Source organism: Podarcis vaucheri, assembly GCF_965113315.1.
Source record: "Podarcis vaucheri genome assembly, chromosome: 2".
NCBI classification, from domain to species: Eukaryota; Metazoa; Chordata; class Lepidosauria; order Squamata; family Lacertidae; genus Podarcis; species Podarcis vaucheri.
Genome location: NC_138760.1, coordinates 122,245,476 through 122,267,776, shown reverse-complemented (window position 1 = coordinate 122,267,776; position 22,301 = coordinate 122,245,476). Strand labels below are relative to the sequence as shown.

Sequence of the window (22,301 nt, the reverse complement as noted above, 5' to 3'; positions counted from 1 at the left end):
GTTCAAAATAGTAGAGAAAATTTATGGTTGACACCACCTTGGGATAGTTTTGACAGGAATTCGGGGAACTAGGAATATTTTTAGTTCCATCTGGGTTGATGGATCAGCAAATAGCTAGAGAGGATTAAGGGGTGGGGGCGGGAATCGGGCCTTGTTTCTCATGTGACAGATAACCGATTCCACAGGTCTTAAATGTGACCATTTGCGACACAAGATCTACCCACCAGGGAAGAATGGCAGATGAAGGTGATGGACTATATGGAACTGGCGGAAATGACTGGCAGGATCCGAGACCAGGGAGAAGAGTCGGTGGAAGAAGATTGGAAGAAATTTAAAGACTATTTACAGAAACATTGTAAAATTAATGAATGTTAGAAAGATATTGGAATGAACTTATGTGGTTTTAGCAGAAATGTTATAAAGGATTAGGAAAAAAACAGACTGTTAATTGGTGAAACGAGGGAAAGTAAAGTTATATCATATTAAGATAAATTACAGGGCAAAATTTGGAAAAGATGGAAAGGATTTGCTGAAATAGTTATCCGAACTAAAATACAAAAGGGGAGGTGTGAGGAGGTCTAGAAAACAAGCTAACGAAAGATAAGTTATGGGAAGATTCAGTGTGTTATTTTTTTAATGGACTTTATTTTTCTGTTTTTGTATTTTTTTCTATTTTTTCTTTTCTTATTATGATGTGTTGTTTTTGATGTTGTTTAATATGATGTTATTATTTTTTTCTTTTTGTAACCTTTAAAACCTTAATAAATATTATTAAAAATAAATAAATAAATGTGACCATTTGCTACCTCCCAAAATTATGCTTAAGCCTTCCCCCCAAAAAAACAACAACTCAAACATGGTAGCTGGTCTTGTCAAACGGGCCAATATAAGGTTCATTTGGCAAGTTTGTTGTTTAGTCGTTTATTTGTGTCCGACTCTTCATGACCCCGTGGACCAGAGCACACCAGGCATTCCTGTCTTCTACTGCCTCCCGCGGTGTGATGGCCTGGGAATCCGATTCAGAGGCTGAACCGGAGGAATCCCAGCCTGCACAGGAGTCCCCGCATCCAGGGCCGGCTGAACTGGGGCAGGGCCTTGATTCTGAAGTGCCTGCACCTGTGCAGGATCCTCAGGAGCAGGCACCAGGTGAGTCCACTCTGGCTCCAGAGGTGGTTGAGGACTCAGTGCCTACAGGTGAGTCTCCCCCTGGGCCCAGTAACCCTTCGGCCTCTCCTGAACTGCAGAGGCTCAGGGCAGAGAGGCGAAGGGAACTGGTTTCTCCCAGGAGGAGTGCTCGCCTTAAGGCCAGGAGAGGCGGGTCTCCTGGGGGCCGGGACTGCCCCGGCCTCAGAGAAGATAAAGGCCAGTCAGCCCAGTCCCAGGTTGCGGGAGCAACGTCGTTGTTGAGTACCTGTTCCTGCCCGGACCCAGACCTGACCCTCCAGTGTTCCTGTCCCCGCCCGGCTTCCGGCTTCGGACCTGGCCCCGCTCCTTGTGAACTGTTTTCAGGCTAGTGACCCAGGAAAGGACTTTGCCAACGCCAACGGTAACCTTCCCCCTGGGGCCAGCACACGGAGCTTGGTCAAACTCATGTTTGTAGCTTTGAGGACACTGTCCAACCATCTTGTCCTCTGTCGTCTCCTTCTCCGTGTGCCCTCCATCTTTCCCAACATCAGGGGGGTCTTTTCCAGGGAGCCTTCTCTTCCCATGAGGTGGGCAAAGTATTGAAACCTCAGCTTCAGTATGTGTCCTTCCAGTGAGCACTCAGGGCTGATCTCCTTCAGAATGGATAGGTTTGATCTTCTTGCAGTCTATGGGACTCTCAAGAGTCTCCTCCAGCACCATAATTCTTTTTTAAAAAATAAATAAATAATATTTATTAAAGTTTCAAAGAATTACAAAAAGAAAAAGTTGCCGAGTCCTCCAGCAAAGAAGCCCCCACTTTCGCTTTCTTTCCCCCTCTTCTCGCAGATTCTCTCGAGCCTACGATTTTTTGGACAGGCTATTTGGGGGGCTCTTTGTCAGAGCTCAAACTGGAGATAACAGTCTGTGCCCCGCCCCGTCACCCCCTCTTCCTGCTCTTTGTTCTTTGCTCCTGCTGCAGCTTGGCTGCTCCTCCTCTGCTTCACATTCCAACCGAATCACATCTCTTGCGTTCTCAGGCTCTGTCAGCGGAGGCACGAGAGGCTTGAGATTCACGGAGCTGACACCCTGTAATTTTGTCCGTCCCTAAGCTTCCATGGAGCTACTGTGGTACAACCTTGGTGCAAATTTCAAAATAAGTACACAAAGCCAACAAAGAGACTCAGAGGTTTATACTGGCACCAGCTTTCCTGGTCAAGAGTCCACTTTGTCAGACTGCAGCCCACAAAAGCTTAGGCCATAATACATTTATCTGCCTTTAAGGGCTGCAAAAGATGAATAAACAGAAGCGTAGTTCATCTATGGAATCTATCCTACAGGAGACAGTGACGGGAAGCAACTTGGATAGCTTGAAAAACAGGATAAGACTGATGTCTCTGCTCTGCTCTCGCAGTCCTGGGCAATAATACTTCTTGATACTAGTTTCTGGAAAGCACGGGAAGGCAGAGAAGACTCTTGTGCTCCAATCCTGCTTGCCGGTTTCCCACAGGCATCTGGTTGGCCTCTGTGAGAAGAGGATGCTGGACTAGGTGGCCTTTGCCTGATGCAGAAGGCTCTTCTTAGGTTCCAATATATTGCAATATTTTACAGTGACATGTAGCACTTAAGTTTTACTGATTTCACTAAGGAGATACTGTTACTCGAGAATGAGATTATTTCCTCACCTGAAAAAGAAAAATACAGAGATGTGTCCAATAAGCTAATTCCAACATAAATTTGTATTATGAAATAATGGTGCTTTATTAAGTGTGAATGGAGTGCTCAGGTGTTGCTGTTGCCATTATCTCATCTGCTTTGCAAAAAATTGGAACCTAGAGAGGACAGTGGAGATTGGAGACGGTGTTAAAATGAGAGAAGGTGCAGATAGGAATTGACATGTATTCAGTTCCTTTTTTGTCTTTCTTGAAAATCTAACAGGATTCTCTTTCCTTCCAGACTCCCAAACAGGTGAGGAAGATGAAGGTCAGAATTCTATGGAGCCACCTGTCAATTCATTGGGAAGAACAAAAAAACTGAGGATACAACAACAAACTCACAAAGGAGAGAAACTATTTGAATGTATGAAGTGTGGAACGAGTTTTAGTCATAGTCAAGCACTTAGAATACATCAACGAACTCACACGAGTGAGAAATCATTTAAATGTATGGAATGTGGAAAGAGTTTCAGTGATAGTGGATCACTTTGAATACACCAACGAACTCACACGGGGGAGAAACCATTTAAATGTACTGTATGTGGAAAGAGCTACAGTCAATATGTAGCACTTAGAATACATCAACGAACTCACACAGGGGAAAAACCACAGATATTTTAATAAACTTTAATAAACCGCATAGGTGTTTTTTACCTTTCCTTCTATGCTTCCTTGCAATACTGATAATATCAGACCACCCCAATGCTTTCAGCCCCAGAAGAGGACCTCCCCTTGGTGTCAGGGGAGGGGTCCAAGGCAGCATCTGGAGCCCTGCCATTCCTTCTGTCCCTGCCCCCTTCCCCTCCTCTCTCTGCCATCCCAGGGCCACTCTTGACTCCACAGCAGGAGGCTGGATCTGTCTGTGATGGTGAGATGTCCTGGCCGGTTGAAGGACCACTTCCTGTTTCCTGGAGCTCCATCCTGCCTTCTCATGCAAGGTGGAGTCATGAAGCAGGCGAAGGCTGAGCTCACCTAAGGGTGGTGTGTGTGTGTGGGGGGGTGGGATTCTACTTAACCTTTCCCTGTCTGCTCCTTTTCTGGATCCAAATCCCCACACATTACTGACCAGGGCTGGCTATAGGCAGCATAGGACTCCCATATTTGAACAACTCCGTCTGCCTAATTGTCTTTTTCAATCAATGTGTCCACAAGAAGAGGAAGATAGATTTGGAGTGCCGCATTTTCAAAAAAGATGGACACACGACTATTTCTTTGTGGAGCTGAAAGGCATGCCTGTGTGCCTCATTTGTGGTGAGGCCCTCTCCGTCCTGAAGAAGGCCCACCTGCACAGGCATCACAGGACAAAAGCAAATCCAGTACGAAGAGTTCCAGGGGCAGCTGCGCAAGGAGAAGGTCAAGGCGCTGAAAACGGACCTGTTGGGTAACCTGTGGCCCCTCCAGATGATGTCAAATTGCAACTCACGTCTTCTTCAAATTGCAACTCACGTCCTCAAAATGGTTCAGCCTCCACCACCTATACTGCAGTCAACTGAAGGCAACCAACTGTGCCCTGGGCCCCCCGATCTTTCTCACTGCCAATGAAAACTAATAAATGAATAGGAAGAGAAGCTACCCATGTCACACTGACACAAACGCCTTGCATATGAACTTCGTAAAATAATGAAAGTGTACTACCCCTCCCCCCCGCTCACTCTCCCCACCTCTCAATTCTCCAGCCTTACACTGTATACAACATTAAAGTCTGTCTGTGAATTTTTATGATATCCAAAGTAACAGAGTAGCTCATAGCTAGGAAACCAAATAGCTATTCTAGTTGATAGTTCCTTTTTACAGACTATACAGTGGCCAGACTCTTGCTATTCAAAAGAACTTTACTTTCATAATCATATACCGTATTTTTCGCTCTATAACACGCACCAGACCATAACACACACGTAGTTTTTAGAGGAGGAAAACAAGAAAAAAATATTCTAAACGAAATAGTGGATATATGATTTTTGTGGTTCATGCTGTGGCCACAGACATGTGATCTGACAGTGAGTCTGGAGTAGCCCAATGCAAAAATCCTGAGGATCCATGTGGATCCATGCTTTGTAACCACGGAGGAGGGAAGGAAGGGGAACCATGGATCCTCTGCTCACGACTGCAGCAGATCCCCCCTGCCAGCCGCAGGCATTCGCTCCATAACACGCACAGACATTTCCCCTTACTTTCTAGGAGGAAAAAAGTGAGTGTTATGGTGCAAAAAATACGGTAATTGAGAAGAATAGAAGAGGAGTCTGTAACCTGAAGTGTATGTAACCCGAGGTACCACTGTACAATCTTCTGCTTATTCAAACACGTGTGCGTTCTCACTTGAATTCTCTTATAGTTTCTTATGAAACATTTTCCTTTCACATCAGCAGTATTGTCTCTATTCCTGCACAGGTTTCTGCTTGTTAACATTTAGTGGCCGCAAGGACCACATAACACCAGTCCTGAGAGATCTGCATTGGCTCCCAGTATGTTTCTGAGCACAATTCAAAGTGTTGGTGCTGACCTTTAAAGCCTTAAATGGCCTCGGTCCTGCAGGGGCGCCAACTTATAAAAAATATTGGGGGAGCCCATGAATAATAAATAATGAATAATAAATGAAAGCTCATGAATAATAAATAAGCTCATGAATATGCAAATAAAGTGGCGCCGCCTCCTCATGAGCGAATAGGGGAGAGCGTGCTGCGCCTATTAATCAGCTCCGAAGGAAATTGGGTGGAGCTTTTGCTCGGGAGGGAGGGCAGGAGGCATGCAGCCCGACCCTGTGCATTTTGGGCTGGGGGAGGGGCGGCGATGGCGCTCTGCTGGAGGGGCGTCTGAGATTATTGGGGGGGCGGAGCCCCCCAAACGAATTTTTGAGGGGGCTCGGGCCCCCTCAGGCCCCATGGAGTCGGCGCCTATGCGGTCCTGTATACCTGAAGGAGCATCTCCACCCCCATCGTTCAGCCTGGACACTGAGATCCAGCGCCAAGGGCCTTCTGGCAGTTCCCTCATTGTGAGAAGTGAGGTTACAGGGAACCAGACAGAGGGCCTTCTCGGTAGTGGCCCCCACCCTGTGAAACACCCTCCCTTCAGATGTGAAGGAAATAAGCAGCTATCCTATCTTTAAAAGACATCTGAAGGCAGCCCTGTTTAGGGAAGTTTTTAATATTTAATGCTGTACTGTTTTTAACACTTGATTGGGAGCCGCCCAGAGTGGCTGGGGAAACTCAGCCAGATGGGTGGGGTATAAATAATAAATTATTATTATTATTATTATTATTATTATTATTATTATTATTATTATTTAGATCTGTTTCACTTCAGACAGATCACACTAACAAACTACAGTTACAGTTGCTCCAAGATAATTCAGTGGGGCCTCTTCTCAGTTCATTGCCTTCTGGATCAGTGCCTTAATCCTTTGTCGATTCTGTATATCACAGAATAGCCATTGAGGTGTCCCCAGATGTTGTTGTCCAGTTCCCATCAGCTTCAGCCAGCAGGGATGACAGTAAAGGATGATAGGAACTCTAATCTGGACCTCACCACCTGGACTCTGCTGCCCTATATCCTTCCCATTGAAACAAATGTGAGAATAAATTTTGGACGCTATAGATTTATCCTGATCTGGTGCATGCAATGTCTTTTGTTTTGCAGCTGTGTGATTTGTGCTCATATTGTATTGTGGTGGCCATTGGCTATAAACAATAAAATTTATAGATACGGTAGATTGAACTGCAAAAATAAGTAATAAAATAATAAAAGGATTTTATTTTTTTGGTCCTCACTCCAAAATGGTGTGTGTGTGTCTCCTGGTGTTTTTGGTTATATTGGGGGTGGGGTGGGGAGTGGAGAAGTATAAGGCCAAAACCTCTCCCCTCCTCTGCTAAATGGATGCAGGAGACCAGAGGCAGCGAATGAAAAAGCAGGGAAAGAGAAACCCTCCAAGTGCCACTGTTTAGAATTAGAGAAGCCATCCTGGTTTCTGATTTGATCCCAGAATGTCACGATTTTCCTTAGGGTCTCCCTATTTTCATTGAAGAAATGTTGAAGGGAATGGAGTTATCCAACCCCCGGCCCTATTAATGCAATCCTGTATAGGAACGTTTTTTAATGTTTAATGTTTTATTATGTTTTTTATATATGTTGGAAACTGCCCAGAGTGGCTGGGGCAACGTATTAAGATTTGCGGTGTATAAATAGGAAAATTATATTTATGGAATGGGATGTTCCCATTTTCACCAGAGAAATGTTGGAGGGTTTGGAAAGGTCGGTTGCTGGAGCTAAGTGATTGCATGATCCCAACCAGCAGAGCTGGGAACTGGACTGCCTCCTCCAGCTACCCATTCGGGCTGCAGGCATAGCTGCCAACCTTCCCTTTTTTGCGGGAAATTCCCTTATTCCAGTGCCATTTCCCACTGCTATCCCGGATTGTCAGATATCCTGTAGACCAGGGGTCTGCAACCCGTGGCTCCGGAGCCGCATGTGGCTCTTTTACACCTTTGCCGCGGCTCCGGGGCGGATACTAGCGAGGGGAGGAGGCGCATTGTGCGCCCCGACACTCCCCACTGTGGTGGGCGCTGTACTGGCTGTGACATCGCATGGGGGCGGTGCGTGCGTTAGTCACGCACCGTCCCGACGTCACCTTCCCGCCCACCTGCCCGCTACATTGTAAGGGGCATGTACACTGGTCACTGTTTTGAAGGGGAGTGAAGAACACACACACACAAAAAGGTAACTTGTTAATTTAACGTTTATTTCTATGAGGAGGAGTAATTCTGAGGGGTCAAACAAAGAAATAATAAAAAAGTGACAAAAAAGTCATTTTTATAATGACGAGTTTTGCGGCTCCCAGTTGTTTTTTCTTCGGAAACAGGTCCAAGTGGCTCTTTTTGTCTTAAAGGTTGCAGACCCCTGCTGTAGACTGTACCCGGGAGAGGTGAGGCTGCTCATCTCTTATTTTCCAGTCGGCTGATCCCTTATTTTCAAATCTGAAACTTGACAGCTATGGCTGCAGGGTGGCGTCGTCCCAGCTTTCTGAAAAGATTTAGTGATGAGGATTGCACATCAGATTGTGATTGATTGCACATCAGATCACAAGGAAACTTATTTGTCCAACATTCTGGATAGCATATAAGATGCCAGGTAGATTCCAACGATACAATAAATTTTGAGGGACAGCGCAAGGGGGCGCATCCAGCCTCGCAGCCTCCCAGGGCCCCACCCACAGCCAGCGAGCTCCGATGCCCAGAGAGGCAGGAAACGGGGCCAGCCAGGGGGACTTGAGAGCGGCTGCACTTTCCTGTCCCCCGCCGAGGAGAGCGGAGGAGCAGCGGCCCGTGGCCTGGCGAGTTTCCCCGGAGAGGAGCCGGATTCCGGAGCAGGGACGGAGCGAGGAGTCCGAGGTGCAGGAGGCGGGGGGGGGCAGGAGGGGGAGGAGGAGGAGAGCAGGTGGGCCTGGCAGGATCGGGCCCCGAGTGGAGTCAGAGGCTGCAGGGCGCCCCCCCCACCCGGGCAGGAAGGGGAAGGGGCGCAGCTGAGGGGCAGGGCATCTGCAGGAGGGCGCAGGGGCAAACATCTCTGGCTCAGGCTGGCACGGACCCTGCCGGAGACCCTGGGGAGCTGCTCCCTTCAGTCCTGGGCTCAAGGGGCAGAATGAGGGGTCCAAGGCAGCTGCTGCTTCGCGATGGATCAGCTGCGTAGCTGGGGCTTTTGCCGCCCCTCTCCCTCTCCCTTAGCAGGGAGCCCAGCCCATTTCGAGGGTTCTCCCCACAGCGGAGAGGGAAGGGGAGGCAGGGGGGAAAGGAAGAGCAGTGTAGCAGGGAGGTGCCCCTCTCACTCTGCAGCCCCGTGACACCCTTTGCAGATCACTACTACTGCCCCCCCTTCCTCTGCCAGTGCCAGTTCTGATCTGGAAATAAATGATCCCTCTGGCTGCTCTTTAAAGAGGATTTCTAAAGAACAATCTGATGGGTCTTTTCCCCACAGAGCTCCTTGCTAATTCAGAAGGGTCTTCTGGTGCTCTTATTTCTCCTCCAGCCCAGCACTGGGGTTGGAAGGTCTAAACATGCTGATTGTGTTTGCAAGACTTGTATGTATGCTGGATGGCATGTCTGGTGAGTGTGTGCAGCACCTCTGGCGTGTGTGCATGTGACTTTATGGTCTGCATCTCTTTTCTGTGTGTACATGCATGTGCATACATTGGCCACAAAGCTCACTGGAATGTGGTCTCCAGAATCAATGCAGCTTTAAGCCCATAAATGTTTTGTTCCTCCTGCTCTATAGGAAAGAACAATCAAATCTGAGACTATCAGGAGGAGAGAACTCTTGGATCTACAGAGTTAATGTTCTCAAGATCCTATGGACACAAACTGCAATGAGATTTCCCTTTAATTGCTTTGAGATTTTTTCCCTTAAAATATGAAGCAGTATAGAAATGAAATGAGTAATAATCTGAACATGAATAAAACCTTAAGTCTCTCTCACTTATTTACACGCAGACACAAGAGGCCAGCTTTGATAGCTTGGGGAAAGGTCAGATGCGTTCTCCAGGGAATAAATCTATCAGCTATTTTATTAGCTGTGACAGATCAACAGAACCTCCATGTGTAGGCACAGTGTACCTTGATTTGGGGCAGGCAAAAGAAGCCATTTCCTTGCTAAATGAATCGGATGGACATCATTGCCACAAGATGCGGTGATGGTGGCGGCAAAGAGAGCTTTCAAAGGCGATCAGACTAATTCACCAAGGAGGGCGATAGGTTTATCAATGGCACTGGCAGAGGAGGGGGGGGGGCAGGAGTAGTGGCCTGCAAAGGGTGTCAGGGGCTGTAGAGTGAGAGGGGCACATCCCTGCTACACTTTCCCCCCTGCCTCGCCTTCCCTCTCCGCTGGTGGGAGAGCGTGAGCTTGTGCCTGTGCTGCCGCCCCCAGAACCCACTCATCGCCCTTGCAGCCCCCGTAGGGAGGCAGAAGCAGGCGAGAGGGAAGGACAGTCAGTGGGTTTTTAAAGTTGGTTTTAGTGATGTGAGGACTGGCAATAGAGGGGATGATCATCATGATATATTTTCTTTAAAAGATGAATTGTCCAAAAGCATGTTTCCAATAATAATAATAATAATTAATAATAGAATCATAGAGTTGGAATACACCACAAGGGCCATCAAGTCCAACCCCCTGCCAAGCTGGAAACACCATCAGAGCACTCCTGACATATGGTTGTCAAGCCTCTGCTTAAAGACCTCCAAAGGAGGAGACTCCACCACACTCCTTGGCAGTAAATTCCACTGTCGAACAGCTCTTACTGTCAGGAAGTTCTTCCTAATAAAAACAGTCAATGGGTTTTTGAAGTTGGTTTTTGTGTTTTAACCTTCCCTGGTGTTTTGCCTTGTGCAGCAGAGTGATGGAGGAACAGGGACCAAAGAGGAAAAGACTGGAGTCCAAAGGAAAGGAATCTGCTGCGGACCAACTTGGGACCATCAGGGATCTTCTGCCTTGGGCAGATTTATGTCAAATTAAGCAGGAGCCAGAGGAGGGGCAGCCGCAGCAGCACTGGGATGCCCAGTGGCAGGATTTCCTGAAGACGATGCAGCCCCCTCGTTCACGGTGGGAAACCCCACAGGCTCCCAGTCCTCCCCTCTCCGGAGATGCTGTCCTCCCGGCCTCCTTCAGGGGAGCTTCGGATGCCAGTCGGTGGCCCAGTGGGAGAGCAGGGGGGACAGACCAGACCCTGCCAGACCAGAGTGGGGAGGCACACAAGGAAGGAGGGGAGCAGATTTCCTCTGTGAAAGTGAAGGAGGAGATCCTGGACAAGGAGGAGGAAGACGCCAACATGAGGTCGGAGATGGAGCGACAGAGCTTCCGGCGGTTCTGCTACCAGGAGGCCGAGGGGCCCCGAGAGGCCTGGCTTCGGCTCCAGGAACTTTGCTCCCGGTGGCTGAAGCCAGAGAGGCGCACCAAGGAAGAGATGGTGGAGCTGCTGGTCCTGGAGCAGTTCCTGACCATCCTGCCTGCGGAAATGCAGAGCTGGGTCAAGGGATGCAGGCCAGAGACCTGCGCCCAGGCGGCGGCCCTCGCTGAGGACTTCCTGCTGCAGCTGCAAGACACCGAGGGGCCTCCGGGAAAGGTAAGTGCCCTCCTCTCACCTGGGTCTCCAGCATCTCATGGTCACAGGTCCAGTGCCTCTAGACATGGAGGTTCTGTTTAGTTATGGTGGTGAATATTCCTCCTCCCTGCATTTTCTCTCTCATCCACTTTAAAATGGCTTGTTAGAGCAAACTTTACTATACATGGGAGGTTGGCAATTATATCAGAGCAGGAGCTACGTCGGAAGAGTTGCCCCTCCACCAACCTCTGTTTTCCTCGTCTAAATTGCCTCCATTTCCAAAATGCTGTTTGCTCCTGTGGCGATCACACAGGGTCCCCGGACCTTTCACTGTCTATTGATCCCTGTGCCACCAATTTATTTCTCGCTGTCAGCACCCATGCCCTACCTGGGATAATACGGAGTCCAGTCAGGGTTAAATTGAAACATAAACTTCTGTTTATTTATTGCAGTTTAACAAGCGTATGGTTTCATAAACGGTATCGGTCAATTACATTCATGGGGTGCCTATCCAGACCCATAACTTCTGCTACCTGCTCTCACGAAACCACCTCTCAGATATTTACTTGTCTTCCTAGCTCCTAACTGGTCCTGACTCAGCTTATTCCGCTACACTAACTCAACCTCCCCACAGCTTCCATTCCAACTCACTCCCACTCCAACCAACCACCCAACTCCCAACAAACTCCTCAAAGAACTCCCCCTTTGCCCCTCCCTGAGCTCTTTTTATAGTCCCACTGACTCCACCCCCCTGGGTCCTGACTTGGCAACCTGTTTAACTATTTCACCTCCAGCACTCTGCTGTGGTAAAAATCTTGGCACGTCTTGCAGCCTCAGCACTGCCATGTGTAGTGTAAATAGAATAACACTGGCCTATCTTGCCAGATTTATTATGATAATGGTCAGGTTCAGATGACTGAATCACAACCTGAAAAGCTGGGTTACAAATAGGAACAGTTTTTGATGCATTGCTGCAGCAAAGTTACGATAAAACCTAAGTTGATCCAAGTTTAAAACAAAAAACTCTAGCCACCACCCCAGTCTCCTGTATGGAGTGCGGTAAGAGCTTCAGTCAAAGTGGAACACTTAGAATACATCAACGAACTCATACAGGGGAGAAACCATTTGAATGTGTGGATTGTGGAAAGATCTTCAGTAAAAATGGACACCTTAGAATACATCAACGAACTCATACGGGGGAGAAACCATTTAAACGTGTGGATTGTGGAAAGAGCCTCAGTAAAAATGAACACCTTAGAAGACATCAGCTAACACACACACAATGAAAACTACGTGTTTTTTGAATGTGGAAAGGGCTTCAGAGGGAGTGGAGACCTTAATATTCATTAACAAATTCACACTAGGGAAACAATATAAATGTATGAAGTTTTCCACTCAGGGTTCACTACTTACATCAAGAAATTCCTAAAGGGGGAAATCAGTTGTAAATGCATGGAATGATGTTTTAGTGTTTGTACTTAAATTTGTATACACATATATATGTATTAAGGTAATGAAGGTCACATACACTAAATGTTCAAAGTAAGTGGCAACTTTTTGCTAGATAAACAGGGAGAGAGTGTGAATCTGCAATGCTCAAGGTGTGTGTTGAATCTGTTGAGTTTTCAGGTCCGCCTTTCACTGCCAAAATGATGGGCTGCCCTTGTCTTGTAGATCAGCATTCCAGGCGCTCATTACTTGAACTTTGCATAATCTATTGAAGACCTTTTTACTGATAGCATTTTCCAGCTGAATGAAAAGGTCTCTGTGTTAAATGTTCATTTGGGATTGCTTTTAAAACTCATCTCCTTAGGTCAGCAACCTAAGGCCCACGGGCTGGTTCCCGCCAAATGGGTTCTGGATCCGGCCCACAGAAGGTCCAGAAATCGCCTCATGGTTCTGATTCATATAGTTTGGGCTGCACCATTTTTCTCTCTTTTTCTCTTCCTGACGGCGGCACCTCCTCTCTCTCTTATGGCTTCTACCCACCCTGCGGAGGAAGGGGGCTAGCCTTTGATTGGTGCCAGCAGCATTGTTTCCCTCTGATAGGTTGCAGAGTTCTTTCGTCCTCCCTCCCTCCTCCTAGACCCGAGAGGAAAGGGCCTGGGCTTTGTTTGTGCCAGCATGGTTCCTCGACGGCCGCCACTGAAGGCAGGCCCTCCCCTGGCTCGCTGCTCCTGCCGCTGCAGTGAGTGGTTCCGTTATGAGACACCCTCCCAGGGTTCTGGGGTGTATGAAGCCTTGTTTCCCAGTTTTTAACTCCGCTACCGAAAGCGTCTCCCCCTCCAGGACAGGAGAGAACACGCTGTTGGGATATTTCCGTTCCACCTTAAAAGGGAGCAGGCTTTGTGAGTCACAGAGTCTGCGCATGTTCTGTTCACAGGATGTTTATGTTCTGTTTCCTTTCGATTTCTGTTGGTCAGAGACTCAGAACAGAACGGTCATGTTTTTCTTTGTTCTGTTCAACGCTAAATAAAGTCTGTAAATTATGCTCTTCTGCGGTGCAACTTCTGGCTGTGTTTCTGCTGATAAACAGTGTGCACAAGCCCTGGAATGTGGCAAGGAATTTCCAGAGGCTTCGTGTCGCTAACTGCTGGATCTGCCTGTCTACGGGAGATCGATGGACGTCCGGCAGACGGCTTGGGGCCATGATAGACAATATCTCCCTGGCAGTTTCCCAACAACAAGGTTTCGGGCCCAGATTCACAGGACCTACAGGAGAGTAAATGCTGCAACAGACTGCGTTTAAGAGGTATGTGGGAAAAGCGAAAGAAATGAGGGAGGCTTTTGGCTTTTCTGTTTACCTCAGCAAGGAGCCTTTTGAACTCCGGCAAGGCTTAATTGGCCTGGGAGCTGCGCCAAAGAGGCTTCGTGATTAATGGCTGCCAAGATAAGGAGTCTCTGAAGGCTCACGGCTCAAGCAAAAGGCTGGAAATGGAGTTTTTCCAAGCTTATGGAGATGCTGAGTATCCGAAGTTGGATGGGCAGAATTATAAAACCTGGGCAGAATGGTGTGAATGTTTGCTGCGTCAGTTTGGGGTATGGCATATCGTGAGTGAGCCCCCTCCGGTTCCTCTGACAGAGAAATGGAAAGGCCAGAATTCGAAGGCCATAGACATAATAGTCTTATCCGTTTCTCTTGAGGAAATTAAGACGCTTGCTGGCAACACCACTGCACGTGGGATGTGGAATGCTTTGAAAGCTGCTCATTTGCCAGTCATCCCAGCCCAGAGTTTGACTGCATCGGAGGTCCTAGCTGTTTCCCAGAATGCGAGTGAATGCAGGGATGCTGAGGGCACCGGTTGCAAGCTGCAGGGGGAGCTGACCGTCACGTCATCCCAGGCAGCATTCCAGCCTCCAGGGGGAGCCGAGGAGTCGGCAGCTGAGAGCTCTGTTTCTCATGGGAACCAAGGTCATCGCCTTTGCAGAGGCTGGAAAGGCAAAGGAAAACACAGGCAGGCGTCTGCAGATGGCCAGGAGCAGAGGGAGGGTGATGAGCCCACACCAGTGGAAAACAAGGTTATGTTTGCTGGCACAGCTTCACCAAAGGCTAAAGGCACGTCTGCTGGCCAGGAGCAGGGGGGCAAGCTGCAAAAGCCCACGCCAGCGGAAAACAAGGCTATGTTTGCTGGCACTGCTTCACCAAAGGCTAAAGGCACGTCTGCTGGCCAGGAGCAGCGGGGGGGGGGGGCAAGCTGCAAAAGCCCACACCGCTGGAAAACAAGGGTTTGCTTGCTGTAAAGACTGCTCCAAAAGCCAAAGGCAGGTTTATTATCGATTCAGGTGCCAGCCGCCACATTTCGAAGGATCGGCATCTCTTTATCTCCTTCAAGCCTCAGGAAGGTGAGATCCACCTGGCTGATGGAAGGACGTTGCAAATTGCAGGAGAAGGGACTGTGAAACTTGCAAGTCTGCACACTACCATCAGTAATGTACTTTTTGTTCCAGGCGCTGCAAGCAACTTGCTCAGCGTTCCACAGCTTACTGGACGTGGTTTTCAGATTTCCTTCAAGAGGAGCGTCTGTGTCATCAGTAAAGGCAAAGAGGACTATTTGCATGCAAAGTTTATGGATGGTTTGTTCCATATAACTTATGATGACACTGCTGTTGTATCTAATGCTGATTCTTGTTGTGTTGCACAAACTAACAAAGTTCTTCATGCAGGTTGCATTCACGATGCACATCGAAGGTTTGGTCACCTCTCTTGGAAGGCACTGGCCAAGATGCCAGAGGTGGTTGAGGGTTTGAACATCAAACCCTGTAAATTTCACATGAAATGTGTATCTTGTGCAGAAAACAAGGTGAAGGTTGCTCCAAAAGGCAAGGAGTCTAGCAGGCAGGCTTCCAAACCCTACCAGCTAGTGCATGCGGACCTGGGTGGGCCACTAGCGCCCTCTTTAGGAGGAGCAAGGTACTTTATGATTCTGATTGATTCCTTTTCTAGGTACATTCATGTGTATTTGCTCGAACAGAAATCGCAAGCGTTTCCAAAGTTTAAGGCATTCTGTGCTTGGTTGGAGAATGTGCACGGTAAACGTATTGCCTGTTTGTTTACTGATTGGGGCGGGGAGTTCACTTCTCAGCAGTTTGAAGCTTTCCTGACTGAGAAGGGAATCCAGCATGACATGTCAACGCCCAGATCGCCATGGATGAATGGGCTTGCGGAGAGAGCAAATCAGACATTGCTGCAAGGAATCAAAACCTTGCTGCATGATGCCAATCTCCCTGATAAGTTTTGGGGGGAGGCTCTGGGGAATTTGGTTTACTCCTATAATCGCAGATTGTCATCACCCATTGGCTGTACTCCCTATGAGAAGATGTTTGGCAAGAAACCCAACACCAAACACCTGAAAATCTTTGGATCTGACATGTGGATACATTCCCCACAAACCAACAAGCTTGGGAAGCGTGGGGCACATGGTTTGTTCATGGGGTACGAAAAAGGTGCATACAGGGTATGGATGACTAACTCTAAGTCCATTAAGTTCACAAGGAGTGTCGAGTACAATCCTAAGTGGGGGGGAAATGTGGGAATTTTCCAGAGTTACCCAGAGGATGATGAAGGTGATGTCAAGCAAGCAGCTAAAGATGAGAAAGCTGCTGCTGCTGAGGATGAGGATGATGATGATGATCAGAGTTCGGATTCCAGTTCAGTGGGCGGCGCTGCTGCTGGTGTCAGTGACAGTGATGACACAGCAGACTACCAGAGCGCAAAGGCCTCAGTCAGACCATCTGATGCGTCTGATAATGAACTGGAAGAACCACTGTTCACAATTGGTCGCTTTTCTCCTAAGAAAGAGGAGATGAGTCAAGAAGACTTGCGTATATTACGCAGATCTGAGAGAGCCACGAAGGGCAAACCTCCAAAGAGGTATGCTGATGAGTTTGCTAAGACAGCAACTGCTGTTCTTAGTAGCTCAGAGAAGGTATGGGAACCTTCAAGCTTCAAAGAGGTTCAGGAGTTAACCTCTAAAGATGCTGAGCCCTGGCTTAATGCCATGAAGGCTGAAGTTGATTCCTTGAACAGGAACCAAACTTGGGAACTGGTACCGGTAGTCCCAGGAATGAGACTGGTTGGCAGCAAATGGGTCTTCAAGGCCAAGACAGACCAGAATGGCAAGGTAGTCAGACACAAAGCCAGATTGGTTGCCAGAGGTTTTTCACAGGTACCAGGACAGGATTACCACGAGACCTACTCACCCACAGTCAAGTATGAGAGCATTTGGCTGATGCTCAAGGTCGCTGCGGAGGATAAACTGCATGTTTCCCACCATGACATTAATACAGCTTTTTTTGTACGGGATTTTGAATGAAGAGCTGTTCATGCTTCCACCTGATGGGATGGAGATACAGAAGGGAATGGTCTGTAAACTGCGGAAATCCTTATATGGTCTCAAGCAGAGTGCCAGGTGTTGGAACACAAAACTCACTGAGACATTGCTTTCTCTAGGTTTTCACCAGGGCAAAGCTGATCCATGTGTGTTTGTCAAGGAGGAGGGGCAAAACAAACTGTATTGTTTATGTTTTGTTGATGATCTTCTGATGTTTTGGAAGAATCAGGCTTTTTATCAAAGCACCCTAGCTCAGCTGAAGGAGCACTTTGACATGAAGGATCTTGGTGAGGTATCCAACTATCTTTCTCTGCAGGTGGAGAGGGACCAAGCAGGTAATTTTCTGGTACACCAAACACAGAAAATTGCTGATGTGTTAACCAGGTTGAATTTGGTTGATGCAAACCCAGCAGACACACCGATGGTGACAGGTTACCAGGTAGACAGTACTGCTGAAGCGTTTTCTGACACAACGCTGTACAGATGCATTCTAGGCAAGCTGAATTTCATTGCCAGATGTTCAAGACCTGACATAGCTGTAAGCTGTAATCTGCTTAGCAGACATGCCAACAATCCTACGGTTCAGGATTGGAAAGCTCTGAAGCGCATAGCCCGCTATTTGAAAGGGACTATGCACTACAGGCTGAGGTTCACCAGTCACAAGACTGGAGGTCTTGAAATCTTTGCAGATGCAAGTTTTGGAAGTGACACCACGGATGGTACAAACACTTCTGGAGTATGCTACATGTACAACCACTGCCTGTTTGACTGGTTGTGCAAGAAGCAGACAACAGTGAGCCTAAGTTCCTGTGAAGCAGAACTCAATGCTCTGTCATTTTCACTCATGGATTGTGAATGGTTGATGCAACTGTTTAAGGACATCAGGGTGTCTGTGAAATGTCCTGTACAAGTGTATCAAGACAATAGATCGTGTTTGGCTTTGCTGAACTCCGAGAGTTGCAAGCAAAGAACCAAGTACTTGCAGATTAAGCTACATCGTGCAAGAGAGTGTATTCAGAAAGGACTGATTCAGGTGTCCTACATGGCAGGAAATGAAATTCCTGCTGATCTGTTGTCTAAGGTTGTTAACAAAGAACAACTTAAGGTTTACACACAGAGGTTGCAATTGGGTTGAACCACAGGTACTACAGGTTACACGGAAAGGGGGAGGATGTTGGGATATTTCCGTTCCACCTTAAAAGGGAGCAGGCTTTGTGAGTCACAGAGTCTGCGCATGTTCTGTTCACAGGATGTTTATGTTCTGTTTCCTTTCGATTTCTGTTGGTCAGAGACTCGACACAGAACGGTCATGTTTTTCTTTGTTCTGTTCAACGCTAAATAAAGTCTGTAAATTATGCTCTTCTGCGGTGCAACTTCTGGCTGTGTTTCTGCTGATAAACAGTGTGCACAAGCCCTGGAATGTGGCAAGGAATTTCCAGAGGCTTCGTGTCGCTAACTGCTGGATCTGCCTGTCTACGGGAGATCGATGGACGTCCGGCAGACGGCTTGGGGCCATGATGGACAATATCTCCCTGGCAGTTTCCCAACACACGCGTCCTGCAGAAGGAACCGCTCGCTGCATTCGGTAGCGGAGTTATAAACAGGGAAACAAGGCTTCGCACACCCCGAACCCTGGGAGGGTGTCTCAGAACGGAACAGATATGCTGCGGTGCAATACTGTTTGTTTTCATTCTTGGGGGCCATGATGTTTGGCAACCCTCTCTTTTTCAAGAGCTAACTTCGGGGCTATGAGAGGCTAAGGAAAAGCCTTTTGTTTGTTTTTAATTAAAAAAAACAACTTTAAAATGTGCCATATGTTTGTGGGGGCTCCATCCATTGCTGCTGTTGCTGAGGGGTTCTCTGGATCTCAGCCCAAAATGTCTGCCTTGATGGTAGCAGGATGGGAGAAGTCAAGTGCCCAGAATCAAAAAGGAAAGTAATTCCTGCATCTTTCTTGAAGGAAATGGGTATTTCTGAAACCTCAGACAGAGTTCATGTTGACAGCATTGAAGCTGCTGCTCATTAACCAATTAATGTCATATTTATTACTGCTGATGAAAAGAGTCTACCCTTCAAAGAAACAAGCGGCATTTCATACAATATAATGATGTCCTAAACAAACAATCAGACCCAGAAACTCCAGCAGGTGCAGAATGCCATGGCGAGGCTCCTTACGGGGTCCTTGCCATGGGATCACATGTATCAATACAATACAATAATCTTTATTGTCATTGTCCCATACAGAACAACCAAATTGAAAAAATCTACACCAGACATTCCAAAACCAACAAACCTGCTATGCCAGCCTGGACCTTTGTTGGCAAGGTGATGTCTCTGCTTTTAGGATGCCGTGTAGGTTTGTTCTTGCTTTTCTCCCAAGAAGCAGGCGTCTTTTAATTTCGTGACTGCTGTCACCATCTGCAGTGATTATGGATCCCAAGAAAGTAAAATCTCTCACTGCCTCCATTTCTTCCCCTTCTATTTGCCAGGAGGTGATGGGACCAGTGGCCATCTTCGTTTTTTTGATGTTGAGCTTCAGACCATATTTTGCGCTCTCCTCTTTCACCCTCATTAAGAGGTTCTTTAATTCCTCCTCACTTTTTGCCATCAATGTTGTGTCATCTGCATATCTGAGGTTGTTGATATTTCTTCTGGCAATCTTAATTCCAGTTTGGGATTCATCCAGCCCAGCCTTTCACATGATGAATTCTTCATATAAGTTAAATAAGCAGGGAGACAATATACAGCCTTGTTATACCACTTTCCCAATTTTGAACCAATCAGTTGTTGCATATCCAGTTCTAACTGTAACTTCTTGTCACACTTAGAGATTTCTCAGGAGACAGATGAGGTGATCAGGCACTCCCATTTCTTTAAGAACTTGCCATAGTTTGCTGTGGTCGACACAGTCAAAGGCTTTATGGTCTGCATCTCTTTTCTGTGTGCGCATGCATGTGCATACATTGGCCACAAAGCTCACTGGAATGTGGCCTCCAGAATCAATGCAGCTTTAAGCCCATAAATGTTTCGTTCCTCTTGCTCTATAGTTTCAACTATACGGAACTTTGTTGGCATGGCGATGTCTCTGCTTTTTAGGATGCTGACTACGTTTGTCATTGCTTTTCTTATTAGTGAGAAGTGTTGTAGGAGTTTTTAGGTTTTTTAGCTGTATATTTTAAAAACAAGGCTCTCATGAGATGTTTCATTCTATTGTTATTCTGACATTGCATTGTTATAGCATTGCACAGGAGCACGTTTGCACAGTTTAAAACAGGTTTAAAACAGTGATTTTTAATATGAGAAAAGAATAAAAATTTATTATAAAGGGTTTCTTTAGAAGAAGAACAAGCATTTTTTTTATATAATAACAGAGAAATGAGGCCCAATTCTTAGTGCTCATCCCGGGTTAAGGTTTAGCAGCCACACCCTCACAATAAGCTATGAGAGGATTTTGTTAGCAAGTGTCAAGGTGAATTCCTACCTTGTATTCCTGGGCTGCCTCTTCCTTGAGAGCTGCAGTTACCAGATACAAATCTAATAGCAGGGCTCCCAGGCACTACAAGGCAACCTGATATACAAGCCTCCTCCTCCCCCAGCCCAACTCTGAGCTTTTGGTTTCCCTTTAGACACTCATCTGTGGTCGCCTGGAGCATTTGAAGAAAAAGAGAGAGAACACTGTGGCATATTGTCAGGGAACTGACATCGGAGCCAGGAGTGGAGGCAAGGCTCCCAAGCGATGCCAGAGATAGGCCCAGCAGGGAGAGAGGGGACTCATCGGCTGGGGAAGGAAATCAGCGTGACACCAGGGAGAAAGGGGGGCAGATGAGGGCATCGGAGAGGGTGCTCCAGGACTCCTCGCCGGAGACCAGCGGGGAGAGCACGGGTCCTCCGCTGCCCACACCCACCCTGCGCAGAAGACTTCCGCGCAGGGAGAGTAGGCGGAGACTTGGCGTCAAAGAACTTTTATGCTGGAAGAGGTTCAGGAAACGCCCACTGACGGATTCTGCTAGTGACTGAAACAGCCACGAAGTGAAGGGCTGTCCAGCCAGGAAAAGGTTTAACCAGGCAACCTCGCCAAGAGTGGTGGCAACTTACGCACGAGCAACCCCCATACAACCATTACAGCAATCCGTCAGTCCCTGACGTTGCTTGTGCACAGCGACAGGCAGGCAGCAGCATGAGCCAAACCGGAGGAGCCGGCGCCACGGAGGAAGCAGCTGGAGTGCAAAATCTGGTGGAGAGGAACCGAGATTTGGAACGGCATGTGGCTCTGCTGATGGCGCGGCTAGACGAAAGGCGGACTCAGGATGCACAGGTCAGAACCACCCCCGTCGCAAGGAAGGTACCGGGACTGGTACACAAGTTTGGGGGGAATCCCCAGGACTATAACGCGTTCCGAACGGAAATAGAGTACGCTTTGGAACTGCAGCATAATGACTTTGCTGGTGATAGGGAAAGGGTGGCCTATATTGTCGGGCATCTACAGGATGAGGCCCGTGAATGGATCAGGCCCCTAATGGCGACGCAGAATGCTGCCTTAAAGGACCTTAGGAAATTTTTTGGAGCGATGGATGCAATGTATTCCAGTCAAGTGGAGCAAAATGTGACTCGCCGAGAATTGATGGCTTGCAAGCAGAGGAGCCAATCAGTTAGAGACTACTGGTCACGTTTTGCGATGCTGATCCACCGGCTCGGGTGGGATCTGGACTGGAACCCTTACCCACGCCGGGAAGACCATGGGAGGTGGTATCCATAGATTTTATGAACGATTTGCCCAAGTCAAGGGGGAAAATGGCAGTCATGGTAGTAGTCGATCTGCTAACAAAAATGTGCCATTTCATCGCTTGCTCGCATGCGGTAACGGCAGAGGAAACAGCCAGGTTGTTTGTGGATCACATCTTCAGGCTGCATGGGGCTCCCTCTAGGGTCATCTTGGATCGCGGGAAACAATTTACTTCCCGGTTCTGGAGGAAGCTCATGAGCTTGTTGCAGGTCGAGGTGGGCTTCTCAACGGCGAGACACCCGGAGACCAACGGGCAAGCAGAAAGAGCGAACAGTATACTCCAACAATACCTACGCTGCTACGTAAGCGAGAGACAGAACGATTGGGTGGAGAAACTAGCGCTGGCCGAATTTGCGTACGATAAGGCTGAACATGTGTCCACAGGAATGAGCCCGTTCATGGCTAATTATGGGTGTCGCCCCAGGGCCTTCCCAGGGAGGGGGGAGGGAGGGTGGAGCGTACCTGCGGCAGAGCAGTTTGTGGAAGAAATGGAGGCCTTACACCAGCAACTTAAGATGAACTTGGAACGGGCCAAGGAAATTTACAAGAGGCAGGCAGACAAGTACCGTTGGGAAGGAGAAACCATACGGGTGGCGGACCAGGTGTGGTTGTCAACCCAAGGGTTACATTTTAAGGGAGGGTGCAAGAAGTTGCGGCCAAGGCGGCTGGGACCTTTTGAGGTAACACAGCAGGTGAACCCCGTGGCATTTAAGCTCAAGTTGCATGAAATTACACCCGGTGTTCCATAGGTCTCTACTCTCACCATACAG

General features: G+C 47.8%; 2 protein-coding genes across 2 annotated transcripts in view; both read left to right on the top strand.

Moving 5' to 3' along the window:
- Positions 1-22,301, top strand: part of LOC309524790 (uncharacterized protein) — a 69,862-nt gene that overhangs the window by 5,080 nt on the left and 42,481 nt on the right. The window lies entirely within an intron of this gene.
- Positions 8,119-22,301, top strand: part of LOC309524640 (uncharacterized protein) — a 31,218-nt gene continuing 17,035 nt past the window's right edge. The window contains exon 1 of the mRNA XM_082209432.1: positions 8,119-8,218. The gene's annotated coding sequence lies outside the window, so the exon portion shown is untranslated. The remainder of the gene's footprint in view (positions 8,219-22,301) is intronic.